This window comes from Triticum urartu, chromosome 3A (genome assembly GCF_056163025.1).
Source record: "Triticum urartu cultivar PI428250 chromosome 3A, HENAU_Tu73, whole genome shotgun sequence".
Classification (NCBI taxonomy): domain Eukaryota; kingdom Viridiplantae; phylum Streptophyta; class Magnoliopsida; order Poales; family Poaceae; genus Triticum; species Triticum urartu.
In genome coordinates, this window is record NC_141875.1 from 739,748,940 (window position 1) to 739,763,573 (window position 14,634).

Genomic DNA, 14,634 nt, shown 5'->3' on the forward strand with positions numbered 1-14,634 from the left:
TTTGGCTCGCATCTCATCTGCGCACATCCGGATCGAGCGAGTCCTATTTTTGCTTTTCGTCACTGTCAGTTTCAGTCTCCGCATCGATTAGTATGTGTAGGCTCTTGGACGGGATCAAGCTGGCTTTGACAAATGGTGGGTGGGTGCTACAAAGAAGAACAAGCGTATGTTCTTGCCGTATTATCCGTTCGTTCAATGTATACGTACGGGCGCAACTAGCTTGTTTTCCGGAAGCTTCATGAGCTTGGTAGACCAAGCTACTTAGAATGCACTGTTGCTGGGCATTGGATCGGATCTCATCTCGTGGATGACCCGGCCAGGCTACTTACTAGTCATGTGATGGAACGTTTGTTTGCTAGTGTGTGTAAATCTAACTCCTTCCTTTCGTGTGGCCCAGGTCGGTCTACAGATCGATACAGGGACACATGGACTGCTGCCACATGAAGCTATGTAGGCGTATAAAATGCACCTGACAAGTGGCATGTAATTGGACCAGTCTTGACTCTCAAGCCAATGTTTGCATGCCTACGACTATCCATAGTCGAAATCCATGATGGGGTAACATAGAGAGTAACATAAATGACATCTAAGCGAAAAAGATGATATGGTAGCTAATTAATAAGGAGAGAAACAAATTGAGTCATAATTAGTTACTCACACTATGAGGTTGGTCATTGTAGAGAGTAACTTAGACTAGTAACATGCATATGTTACTAGTCTATATTACTATCTCTATAGTGCATAGTACTCCCTCTATTTCTTTATTCAAGGTCACAAACTCAAATTATAGGTACCTACGTAAAATTTAATGACTACTTTGCAAGTCAACTTTTCTTCTTGTTAACTGGGATCATTAATATGCCCGCATGCATGCAAGGAAGGGATGAGAAGGAAGTAGCATAGTGTCATTATGACTACATGCATGTAAATATTAAACAAGTTGCTACTACGATAATACATCATTAAATTTTGCCTTGGTTACCGTTAGTAGCCTTGTATAGATGCAAAAGGTATTTTTCATAGTGACCTTGTATAAGGAAATGGAGGGAGTATTATAGATTAGTATCATAGGTGGTCTCATTTATTGCCATGCATGAAACATAGTAGTATCACATTTATTATGTTACGGTATCTACCTATGTTACTACTACCTCTCTCTTAGTTTACAGGGCGTGCGCGTATCCCTAGGTCGTCAATTTGACCAACCTAATACAAATCATATATTGTAAAAAATATACCAACATAAACTTCGGAGTTTCTACTTTCAAAAGGTATAATTTTTGTGTTATATAGTTTATATTAGGATGATAAAATTGACAACCTAGGTATACGCGCAGGACTTGTAAACTGAAACGGAGGTAGTATAACCATCTCTCTTTTTTTTAATTGCCTGCCACATAAACATGTTTGCGAGTCCCAAGTGCATGATACTACTTATATTACCCCCACTATGGCCAACCTGAGTAACATCACACATTTCAAGACAAGATGAGTCTACAACCTAATGAATTAAGTGTTGCGTGACACTACACATATGTTGCTTCCCATTATAATGGTAGTAAAACTACCCATAGTGGAAGTAACATAGGTGGTTACATCACACATATCTAGATAAAGTAGATGATGTGACAAGTAATTACTGAAAACAAAGAGACTTGTGATAAGATAGCTAGTTACTAGTAGTATGAGTAACATCATATATACCAAAGTAAGATGAGTTTATAACCTAATAAATGATGTATTGTATGGCACTACACATATGTTATTTCCCATTATAGAAATATAGTAATATAGACTATAACATATGCTTGTTACTAGTTTAAGTTACTTTTCACTGTGGCTAGTCTAACATAAATTAGTAACATACGCATGTTAATAGCTAAATTATTCCTGAAAATTACCAGAGCGGATGAACGCGTCTGCTCACGGAATCGGTAGCCACTACTTGGTTTCGTGATGCGAGCCGCATGGGGTATTTTCGGACGTACAGGTTGTTTGAAAACGCTAGTATTTGGCACACTGTACTAACGGTTGTATGCACGTGGATAGCGGAAGGCCGTTTGGCAATCGATGGCGTCTCTGTCGTGTCTCTCAAACGCCGTGCAAATCTATAGCGGAAGTCTCTTATGGACACCGCAGGCGTAACGGCCAGGCCTGTGTACACACCGGCATCTGGTGGATGGGGCATGCCGTGACCACTCATTTTTATCTGTTCTGATTCTCTTCTGTTTTTTAAACACGTAGACACATGCTCTTGCAGGGGAAAAGTTGTGCACATGAAGTCTGTACAGAATCAAATTGCAACCGCGGCTCATGATATCACTGCGTGTCGCACGGTACAGACCTGGTTCCTCAAAAAAAAAAATGAAATACAAAATGTCCATTCCTTTCTCTCTTGAAAAAATGGAATACAAAATGTCCACCTCTTTCCCTGAATATATATTTTTGGAATAAAACTAAACCAAGTGTCCGCCTCTGGTCCAGCCTCATCACTTCGAGAAATGTCTAGTTGAATAGCAATTCAAAAGAGTTTTTTTTACAATGCATCATACTTTAAAAAAAAAGGAGGATGACCCCCGACCTCTGCATCTGGGCATACGTCCACTTTATTAATTATTATCACAAAACTTTATAAAGCCATACAACAGCAAGACTAAAGCCACCGTCTAAGCAACAACTGTCGCTACACCTATCCAATTGATGAAGGGGCGCAAATAGTCTGGGCCTAATACCAAACAGACATCGCAGCCAAACCTAAACATCTAAGACCTGAGGTCCCAACCAGGACGCCTGCCGGGTATGGGGCACCTACCAGTCTGGCGCACTCCTCAACCAGGACGCCTGCCGGGTATGAGGCCGCCGCAGCCACCTGCCATAAATCCATCTTCAGAGATGTACTGTTGCACGTACCGTGCCAGGTCTCTCTGCCATCGACGCCACCACGACGCCCGACAGCGCCGTCCTCCTGCGCGAGTCCATCCTCCTACAGCGAACTCCGAATCTGCACTGCGCCACGCCGTCAAGATCCGTCGCCATCAGTGTGTAGGATGAAGCACCGCTCCACCAAAGAATCCGTCCTCTGGTCCCTCGATCACGTGTGTACCTCCAAAAATGACGCCCCCAAGAGAGGAACGACACCAGAGCGCCGCCGTCATCCGATCATCCGATCTAGGGTTTCCCCCGGAGGTAGCAGAGAGTGGCCTTGAACTTCTCCACAGCGATGCCTTCAAGAAGGGAACGACGCAGATAGCGCCGCCACTGCCGGCCTTAGCAGAAGCCGAAGGCAAGTTTTCACCCAGATCAGTTCAAAGGACTCCAACTCTCGTGCACGGGCCGCCGTCACCACCAGCATCACAAGGCAGACCTTGGAGTACCGGCAGATCAGCGAGCCACTGGCACCACCGCACCCAGATCGCCGGCCACGCCGGGCCGCCGCCATCCCCTGCACCGTTCGGGTCAGAGACGAAGCTGCCGACCGCGCACAGGGACCGCCGCCGCCTGCACACGCTAAAGCGCCGCTGAGATCCCAGCGCCCGCCACCGCTTGTCGACGCCAACCGCCGCCCGAGCACTGGCGCCACCGTGGAGCCATCAGATCGGGGAGGGAGACGTCGCGCGCCGACCACCCTCGCGGACCCCGCCGCACGCCCAAGCGCCGGCGCCACCGCGGCGCCATCAGATCGGGAGGAGGAGGAGCCTGCGCCTCGCCGCCCCACGCAGACCACGCCACCGCCATCACCGCAGGGCCACCAAAGGGGAGCCCCGCAGATCCGCCGACGACCCGACCTGCCGCCGAGCCGAGCGCCGTCGCGAGGGCCGGCCGTCCCGCGCCGCCCAGGAGCCTCGCGAGGAGGAAGGGAGCCCCGCCGCCGCCGACGCACGCGCGGGCTTTGCCCGGCGGCGTCCCCAGGCGGCGGCGAGGGAGAAGGAAGGCGAAGGAAGGGAGCGGCGGCGGTGATCTAGGGTTCCGCCTGGGCCGCTCGCGGGAGCGGCACGGGGGACGTCGTCAAAGAGGGACAATGCATCATACTACTTCTGGGATCGAGTAGTATTGAATCATCTCAACCGCTGATTAGCTGGGTACTTTGGTCATTTTCATTTTGTTATTTGTAAAATCCCTCGGCACGACCGTCCTCGTCAGGCCTCATGGTTGGCGTCGCCAGTTATGGACGGCTCTTGCCCAATAACTATCTATGGCTGTAATGGCGTCGAAGGAGCTGTCGTGCTTCAGGACCCGGGGTCCGTCGCCGCTGCATCTACTCAGGGCCGGCCCTGAGGGGGGGCAGAGGGGCGGCCACCCCGGGCCCCCGATATCTAGGAGCCCCGCACCAGGTGGTATGCCCTATGTAGCACCTAGCCCTTGACCCTGGCCCGATACACAGCCTCGCGGTAACGGGATAAGCAACCTTGATTTTGTCTATGCAAAACAGTCTAGCTAGCAGGTACATTAGGAAGCCAATCTCGTCTACTACTCCCAGGGCAATTGCCAATTTTGTTTTCTTTTCATCATCAGTTCCCATATCTGATTCTTTGCTACGATCCCTAATTCCCAGGGCCGGCCCTAAACCATGGCGAGGAGTGCAGCCGCCTAGGGCCCAATATGTCCAGAGGCCCACCATACTCTCTGTGCACATGTATTGATACATTTGAAGGGAAAAAATAAATTAAGGTAGCATTCGCAGCCCAATAAAGACGATGGAGCCAGCTATGAGAATTAATCCTAATTGCTTCGTTTTGTGTGAGACAGCGTCACCGATTTGTTCTTCTTCCTGTCCAATCTTCTCCCTCTCCCAATTAATTGCACCAAGTTCCCAGAAGCTGGGCCCCAAGCGACGCTCATGAATAGATTTTCAGTTATATCATCTCCTTAATTTATTTTCCGGTGAGTTTTATACTAGTAGTAGATCGAATAGTAGATAGGTTCTTCTGTAAGTACCCACGGCGACAAGGCCCTCGACCTCCTTGGCACCGGCGACGAGCTGAAGATGCATCACATTCGGCTTGCCGCTAAGGCGTTGACACCAACACCGGTCCACTGGTAAATTGTTCATCCTATGGATTGTCCTTTTTTTCTTGTTTATTGCGAATTATGTGACGATTCTCTTGCATGAAATTCTCACACAAGTAATTGTTTCATGTTAAAGATGATCGACCATCACCACATTACCACATGGCGATTAGATGTTGCTGGGGTTTATCTTGTGACATTTCTCTACTGTTCTTGTATGGAAGGTGTTTGTGTTTTTGTTCGAATTTCAAATTGCTACTTCTAGATAGATCATAAAATATTTGTTTAAAATTACTGTTGTGTCATATGGATAGTTTGAACGGACTTGCGGCTGCGACGTGCATCAGCGAAGCGAACATGGAGACGTAAGGTGTGACCGTAGGGCCCATTGTACCATCTTCGCACTAGAGCCTCCGAGATGCTAGGGCCGGCCCTGCTAATTCCCTACTACCCTAGTATACTCATCTGAGCCCTGATCGCTAGTTCCGGCCTCGCAGGCGCTCGATGGTTTTTGCCAAGGTTCCGAGGCCCTGACCGCCGACCGCCGTAGTTCGCCCACAAATTCCAATCCCCTGTCCCTAGGCGCTAAAGCACACACACATCGTTGAGGGTGTTCGGGAGATGACAATCCACATCTCACCATTGCCGTGCCGAGCGTCCGATGAGTGGTGGCCGACACCGATCTCAGCGATTTCAGGTATATCACATAACCATTCCCTAGACGTATACTGTAAATTAAGTAGTAATTAAAAGACTGCAACTTTTCGATGCCAAAAAAAATCCTAGCCCTTCTGTTATCATGTCGTCTACAAAGTATGCTTCTGGTAGAATTTTTTATGATGAGTTGAGTATTGTGGATCTTAACAAGATGAAAATACTGACGTATGCATCTTTTTTTGTTTGGGGGGGGGGGGGGGGGGGGTGTATACATCAGTGATAAGAATCTTTACCGGTAACATTGTAGACATATATTTTGCTTATAATTGTTATGTGACGTTTATACTAGGGGCCCCGAGGTTTGGGTTCGCCCCGGGCCCCTGAAATCACAGGACCGGCCCTGCATCTACTTCGGAGGCTACCGCTGTCCCCCGGCGCCTCTGCCCCCGCTGCGTTCACTGGCGACGCAAGGGCCATGGCTGCTTTGACGTCGGTACAGTAGACCTTCCTAACCGTGTCACCGTATCGATGTTGACGGCGATGGCAGTACCGTCGTTTCATATTAGTATGGTCCAGTTAGCGTACCTCCTTGCCGGGGTACGCCGTACGTCGTGCCTCTCACCGAGTCAAGTACACTGTGAGATGGTAGAACTCAGATATGTGTGCGACGAGCTGCCGCTTCCCCTGTCGGCGGCTCAGCATCACCGGAATGCGTGTCGCTACTCGCTAGTGGCAACGAGGTCAAGTTGCCGTGCTCCGGCGAGATTCGAGCGTCGTTGTGTGTCTATGTTGCTTCTGTGCAGCGGATGCAGCCGACGGCTCGTGTACACGGGTCATCGCCGGAAAACAATCGAGCTGATCTGGTACGAACTATACTAGTACATGGTGATTTCCTCAGCAAAAAGAACCGGCCGGCAAGAATTGATTACTACAATCGTCTTCGTTGCAGCTCTTATCCGCTGAAAAGTACTGCCGGATCGGCCCAGTCTGTGCCGTCCGATCAGAGCAGGAGAAGACATTTAGAGTTTTGCTATTTGCTCCATGTCCTCCAATGTTACCCCTTGAACAAAATATAATACTGTACTCAGTACTTTTTAGCGGATAAGAGCTGCAACGAAGACGATTGTAGTAATCAATTCTTGCCGGCCGGTTCTTTTTGCCGAGGACATCGGCCCTCACCTCTCCCGACCCACTACGCTGGCGCCACCCTCTGCACCTCTTCCACAATTCGCCGGCCGGCGCCCTTCAGTCCGCTGCTGGTCTTCGCCGCCATCCCGTCGCCGAACACCTAGGTGAGCACATCCATCTCTATATCTTTGATATATGCATGCGTGTGTGTGGACTATAGCTAGTAGAATCGATGATATTTATTTACATATCAGAATGCATGATATGGTGGCATTGATATGAATAATTATGTCGACTAGCTAGTAGAATCTCTATAATTATATTAAAATTGGTAATATTTTGGACCGATGAGATCGATATAGCTAGCTACCATAGCTATAGATTGCAATTTGATATATGGGTAGATTGTACGGATATGATATGGATGGGAACTTAATTAGGAATATGAAATAAAATCATATGGATGATATATATACATTCTCCTTTTTATTTTCTTCATATAGCGCGTGTTATAATTTTTATTGATAGTATAGGTCAATTGATGTCGGCGTGCATTGTAGAATTCAGCAATCGATAACAAAATAACAGAAAACGGAAGAGAGAAAGAAATTAGAAAAGGAAAAAAATTAATATAATAAAATATTGTTATGTTAAAGTGTAAATATGTATGCATAAATTACATGCGTTCAAATGTTTGTAAATGATATATCTTTCATTGTGTTGTGTTACATGTGTACTAGCTTTATGTATTTTTTGAATAATGACATCTTATTAATTCATTTGTATTTTTTTTACAGATGGACGACATTAGGGGATGGAACAGGCTCATTGAGGCATTATATGTTCTGTTGGCCAAGACGAGGGAGATCGCTTCCTGGTATGACAACTACTGACCCTTGGTTTGGAAGGCGAAGGACTTGCTCTAGGCTACCATGGAGTACGAGTGAGACTGGCTCAGGCCCACATATGGTGGTGATACGGCGGTCAGTGTGATGGAGATCCTCATGTGGTGTATGAGCGAGGGGGTGGATGTCATTTTGATTTGTCACACAAGTATGAAGACTATCCTTCTGTTATGCATCGGTCGACCGGCTCTCTACGCTTTGCATCACTAGCACCATTGCCCTAGCGGCGTTGGCATCAACTAATGCATTCCTGCACTCGCCGGTGGCATGAAAGCTATGTACTGCTTTTTTTTGAAATGGAGGCAAAAGCTTTGCCTTGTCTCATTAAATAAGAAGGAGAAAGAAACATAGTTTCGGTCATTACAGGACCACATAGGTCCGAAACAAAAGGATTACTCTTCCGGTAGGATATTTCCCAAAAATCTAGCCCCTGCTATCACCCAAGTCTTTGCATCGTCTCTAATCATCGCTGGTACCCGCGAGGGCAAGGAAGCCTTGTTGCGAAATGCCCTAGCATTCCTTTCGTTTCAAATCTCCCTGTAGATGAACATTTGCAAAGAGTTGATCGCCTTCTGAGAGTAACCCGGTTGGCCCTCACTCAAAATCCACCATTGGTTCATCGTCTGAAGGTCACTCTAGGATGGGGTCGCCGATTGCCAGCCCAGCCAATCGAAAATGAAGTTCCACACCCTAATAGTGAAGCGGCACTTGAACATGATATGCGCCACCGATTCCGGTTCGCTTTTATATAGCTGAGAAAGACCACAATTTGGCCAACCTCTACGCTGGAGCCCATCAACCATCCAGATTCTGTCTTGCAGGCCAAGCCATGAGAAGAATTTAATCTTGGGAAGTGCCTAGATCTTCCAAACCATCTAAGCCATTGCAGACTTGATCAAACCAGCAAACTGCGTCCTGTACACAGTAGCGGTAGAGTAGCATCCATCCGTGGTGAACTTCCAACGGATGCCATCCTTAGTACCTGGAGTCAAATGCACCGCCTGAGTTTGTCTCCAAAGGTCGTAGAATTGTTGGATCAGGACAACCGAGAGGCCGTCTTGCATGTCAATGTGTGTGACCCAAACATTGTTGGCCACCGCGTTGGCGATGCAACTGTTGGTGCATTTTTAAAGGGCGAAGATGCCGGTGCGATGTCTTTTGGTTTCTGCCCATTAAGCCATGGAGAGTCCCAGAAGCTCGCCGACAAGCGGTCGTCGATGGTGATTGTCGTGGCCACATGAAAAGATTCCCGTCCTTGTCATCACATGGGATTTTGAGGCCGACCCAGGCCCTCTGAGGGTCCCCCCAAGAAAACCATATCCATCTAAGTCTGAGTGCATGAGAGAACTTGTCGAGGTCAAGGATGCCCATGCCGCCCAAATTTGTGGGGCGACACACAATTTTCCAATTGATCTTGCATTTGCCGCCTAGGATATGGTCCGTTCCCGCCCATAGAAATGCCCATTGTATCCCGGTGATGCTTTGCTTGATACCCGGACTCCCGGAGGCATATCAAGTGCAGTGATGTGAAAAATCACAAGAGATGTTAAGAATGACTTGACCAGTGTCGTCCGACCAGCAGTGTTGATGTTATTCACTTGCCATGACGGAAGCTTGGACGACACCTTATCCACCAGGAACTGACAGTCAGCACTCTTGAGACTGTGAGTTGAGAGTGGGAGGCCTATGTATCTTTGGGGGAAACCCACTCGCTTAGCCGGGAAGTTCTGTTCAATTGCATCGAGGTCAATATTGCCACGACGTATAGGGGCGACCACACTCTTGGGGGGATTAGTGACCAGACCCGTGACCTCTCCGAAATTGGTCAGGATGGCCGCCGGCTGATCATTGTCCTCCTTGACAGGGCTACGGAGAATGCGGCGTCATCAGCGTATAACGAGGTGCTCAATGTGGAAGAGCGAGCCCACAGTCTGTGGAGAAGGCCTTGGTCCATGGCTTTGGCAAGTGGTTGTCGTAGAGGATCAATGCCAATGACGAAAAGAAAAGGGGAGAGTGGATCCGCCTGCTACAGTCCCTTATCCAACTTTATCGGGTCCCCTAGGACCCGGTTAAGAAGAAATCGCGAGGAGGACGGAGCCCATAAAGCAGCCACCTAGCTTTTGAATCCGGCAGGGAATCCCTGGCATTGGAACAAGTCTAGGAGGTAGTTCCAATGAACCGAGTCGAAAGCCTTCTTGATATCTAGCTTGAGGAGGAGGGCCGGCGTTTTTTTTTTCTGGTGCAGACGTCTAGTAAACCCACGAATGAACATGAAATTATCGTGGATGCTTCTAGTCTTGATAAAAGCGCTCTGATCCTCGGAGACCAGACCACTCATGAATGGATCCCAACGATTGGCCATGATCTTGGCGATGATCTTAGAGAAGGCGTGAATCGGGTTGATTGGGTGGAAATCCACGATATCTTTGGCCCCATCCTTCTTTGGATGCAACACTATATTTGCCAAGATGAGCCAGTGCAAGTTAGCTGTTTGCATATTTGAGAAGGAGTTGATTGCGGTCATCATGTCTACTTTAATAATTTCCTAGCAAGACTTGAAGAAGGATCCGATGTAACCGTCTGGTCCAGGCGCTTTATCTTCGGGCAATTGGGAAATGGCCGCAAGCACCTCGGCCTCGCCGAAGTTTTCGCCAAGATTGGAAAGATAATAGTGGTCGAAGTGGAGGGGCTTCCAGTTGAAATCCCTTTGTCCTTCACTGGTCTTTGCAGAAAAATGTCTTGAAGTGGTCCATAAGCACCCTGCTCTTTTCGTTGTGTGATGTGACCCACCCAGACCCAACTTTGAGGCTACGTTGCATGGATACTTGGATACGTATCGGATACGCGATACGGAGATACGCCCGATACGTCAATTTTCTAAAAACATGAATACGGGGATACGTTTATATATAGATGTTAGATATATTAATTATTACAAATATGAAGAAAAAAATTAAAGAGGTTCTAGGTCAAAGCATGCCTCAATATGATTACCCCTTTCTTTTTTGCACTCAGTACACTTCCATTAATTGGCAGTGAGGTTTGCCTAGGTTTACTGTTTCAATCAGTGTATCGATTCTCTCTTGCTCACCTTTCAACTGAACAAAAACATTGACAGACATGTTTTCACATGAACTCATGCCTATGTTAGGAATCTTGAAAAGGTGCACCTTTATTATTGAGGGGATTCCACGTCGCACGAGGGGTTTCAGGTATCCAAAACGTATCGCAGAAGTATCCTAGGAGTATCAAACATTATTTTCTTTTTTATATATCAAAATATCGAGGGATACTTACGGGATACGTATCGGGAAGTATCGGGGCAGTATCTGAGTATCGGGGCAGTATCCGGCTGGATACGCGCACTTTCTGAAGTATCCGTGCAATGTAGCTTTGAGGTGATGAATGATTTTTTCTCTCCTTCTCGTATTCACCTTGAGATGAAAAAATTGGGTATTGGCATCTCCTTCCTTGAGGTTTTTGATTCTACCGCATTGCTTTTTTCTTGCCCGGACCAACGCAGCGATGCGAATAACCCTTCTCTTCAGCTAAGAGCGGAGATCGGCTTCCTTCGGCGAAATAGGTCAATTATCTTGAGCGATGTCGAGATGCAAGATAACCTGTAGGGCCATGTTCAGTTGAATCTTCGCATTCGGAAACAAGCTCTTACTCCAGCATTTAAGCATGAACGCCGTGTTGCAAAGTTTAGGAAGTAGGACATGACAAGGTTCCAGGTGGTCAGAAGGGCTTCCAAGCCTGTTGGACAATGTTGTGGAATCCCGGCATAGCAATCCAGAAACTCTCGAAATGGAAGCTTCTGATCTCTTGGGACCAAGATCTTGAGAAAGCAGGAGCAGGCAGTGGTCCGAGAGGGAAGATGAAAGGGCATGAAGGATGTGCCCATCGTGGGAGATGTTCCAATCAGAGTTGCAGAAGAAGGAGTCAAGCTTACTCAAAGTTGGGTCCTGCCGCTCGTTGCTCCAGGTGAAATGATGGCTCAGCAAGTGTATTTCCTTAAGCCTAGCTTGAGCAAGTGCTTCGCGAAATTTTGTGATTCTTCTCCTATCAAAACTCGGTTTGTTTTTGTCCCTCGCTCTGTAAATTTGATTGAAATCTCTGCACACCAACCAACCCTCATCGCCGGGATGTTTAAGAGTCAAAAGCTCAGTGTAGAAGGCCTTCTTTCTGTTCGAGGTCGATGGACCATACACCATAGTGATCCAGAAGCTCTCGTTGGAAGCCTTAAACAACACCTTGGAGGCGGAATTCCCCAAACCCGAAGTCAGAGCAATGCACCGTGGTACCCGTCACCGGCCATTGTGCAAAATTCTGCAAACGGTATCCACCCAAGAAGGAGGCAGTGAACCGGTCGATATTGGCTAGCTTTGATTCTTGGAGGCAAGCAATATGGCACTGCGAAGCGGAGATGATCTCATGTACAGTAGCTCGTCTGTCCTGGCAGTTAAGCCCCCGCATGTTCCAACAATGAATATTGAAGTTCTGGGCTAACATTTTGATCTAGCAAGCACAACAACAAAGAGCAGTTTGAGTATTGCATGGAAATTTGGTGGCCACATAGTAAACACCAGCAGGAAGATGACAGCAGCAAACAGAACTTCGACTGGGTTTGTTGGAAGGGAAATGCATAACTTGAGCAAGCAATAGGGGTACAAGCTTCAACACATGAAGCAGATAACAGGTAGCACCGTCATGTTCAGACAGTACAAACACTGTCATGTTCAGGATTTCGTAATGTACGCATATTTTCGGAAGCAAGGCGCCACCCAACTATGTGAACCTTGTTAGGAACTGGAGTTGACCATATGTTGCCCCAAACATAGGCGTGTTAGTACAGAACTAAAACATTTTTCAATTTTTGAAATACAAGAGATTCTTAACTTTTTTTTGAGAAACGTAGTACACAAGCAGACGCTCATAAACGCATACATAAATTCACCCTATGAACGTCTCCAACAGACTGGGCCGACGGGTCTTGAGATTGACGAAGTCACCACAAATGGATCGCTATCGACTCGAACGTCGCCTCCAACGAAAGAATATTCCGCTTTTATGAGAGACCAAAGCGTCAAACCTGTGGTTTGATCTCTGTTGGGCTATAGGACCTAGGATGTTCGGTACCTGGTACTACTAGACACATTACGTTCTATGGATAGCAAAGTCCTCATTTTTATTACGCCTTACTCTGCAAAGTCCTTGTGATTATCCCGTCAAAAAAAGTCCTTGTGATTATAATTATGCCTTTAATTAGCAAAGTCATTGTGATTACCATTATGCCTTTAATCTCCTTTCAGCTACATAAAAGCTAGTAACCGTATTCTTCAAGCACTAAACCTAATAGCTACCGGGAAGGAAAGAGAGGCTAATTACATATACAGGGCCATATAGTTAATCAGTTCCTAGTACGTCGGCCGAGGTAGATTTAATCGTGGCAAGGACACCAATCAAACACCACGGGTGTTCGTCCGTACCATAAGATGCATGCATGATAATCGATGCCCTATCATGAGCTAGTGAATTACTCCTACTTAATTTAGCCAATGCAATGAACGACTTTGCTAAAGGACATGTGATAAATGACTTAGCTTTTTTTTTGCGAAATAATATATGACTTATCTACAATTGTTGTTTAGGAGATTGTAAAATTTATAAGTACTTCCTTCGATTCAAATTAATTGTCGCATCTGATCTAGTACTCCTTATACTTTGAAACAAAGGGAATACAAAATTTATGAAAATCCAACAACACCAATGGTGCAGCAGAGCGTGCCCAACTCTTCTAGAAAATATACTATGCTCCCTGATTTTTAAGGCCTTACAATCACTTGAGGTCTCCAAATTGGAATTGGGTCATCTAATTTTGACAGGGTCAACAATTTCTCAAGCGGCTTTCTCATTCATTCTTTTAATTCACCATGCTCCTATAAATACACTATGGTCTCTAATACTATGCTCCCTAATTTTAAGGCCTCACAATCAATTGAGGTCTCCAATTTTGAATTGGCTCGTCAGATTTTTGACCGGGTCAACAATTTTTCAAGAGCTCTCTGATTCAATTCCATTAATTCACTATGTTCCTTAACTTTGGAGTTTTTTCATTTGATAGAGGTATTCAGGATTTGGTAAATGATTTGACTAGGTCAATAATTTTTCAAATTAGCCGACAATAACCGGCCTCTAAAAACATATCGCACCCTCTCACCACCTAAAAAAAATAAACATCAACATGTGATATTGTGACATAAATATAGCATGGAGACACCAATGCAAAAAAAATCCCCACATGAGTATGGGTTGATTAACAGATGACACAGAATCACAGCGTGAAAGGCCCACCAAAACACTGCAGTATAAATAAAAAGAAACACACACTGATCATCTCCACACTCGCCAAACCAAATACTCACTCAGTTCCAAAACATAAAGTGTATTTGTTTTTTAAAAAGTCAATTTTTTTTAACTTTGACCAAGTTTAGTATTTCATGATGAATCTAATGATACCAATTTGATATTATGAATATTGATATATTTTTCTACAAATTTGATCAAACTTAAAGAGGCTTAGTTTTTCAAAAACCCAATACACCTCATATTTTAAAACAGAGCAAGTAAGAAAATCGCGAAAATCCAATAACACCAACGGCACAGCAAAGTGCGCCCAAACCTTCCAGTAGTAGATACCAAACTCTCCAGAAAGGGAGCTCTTTGGTGCATATGGGTGGATTGAATAAGTGGGTGATCGTTGTTTGAGTCACTGCGATCCAACCATTGGATGTGTGTGATGTTCCTGTAGGCTTTGTTCAGTCATGTGTCACATATACGCCCGCTCACGGTTTACACGCACGCGACCAACTATCCACCACTAAATCTGATATCTAATGAAAGGACGAGGACGAAACCAGCTGCACCAACGAAAGCA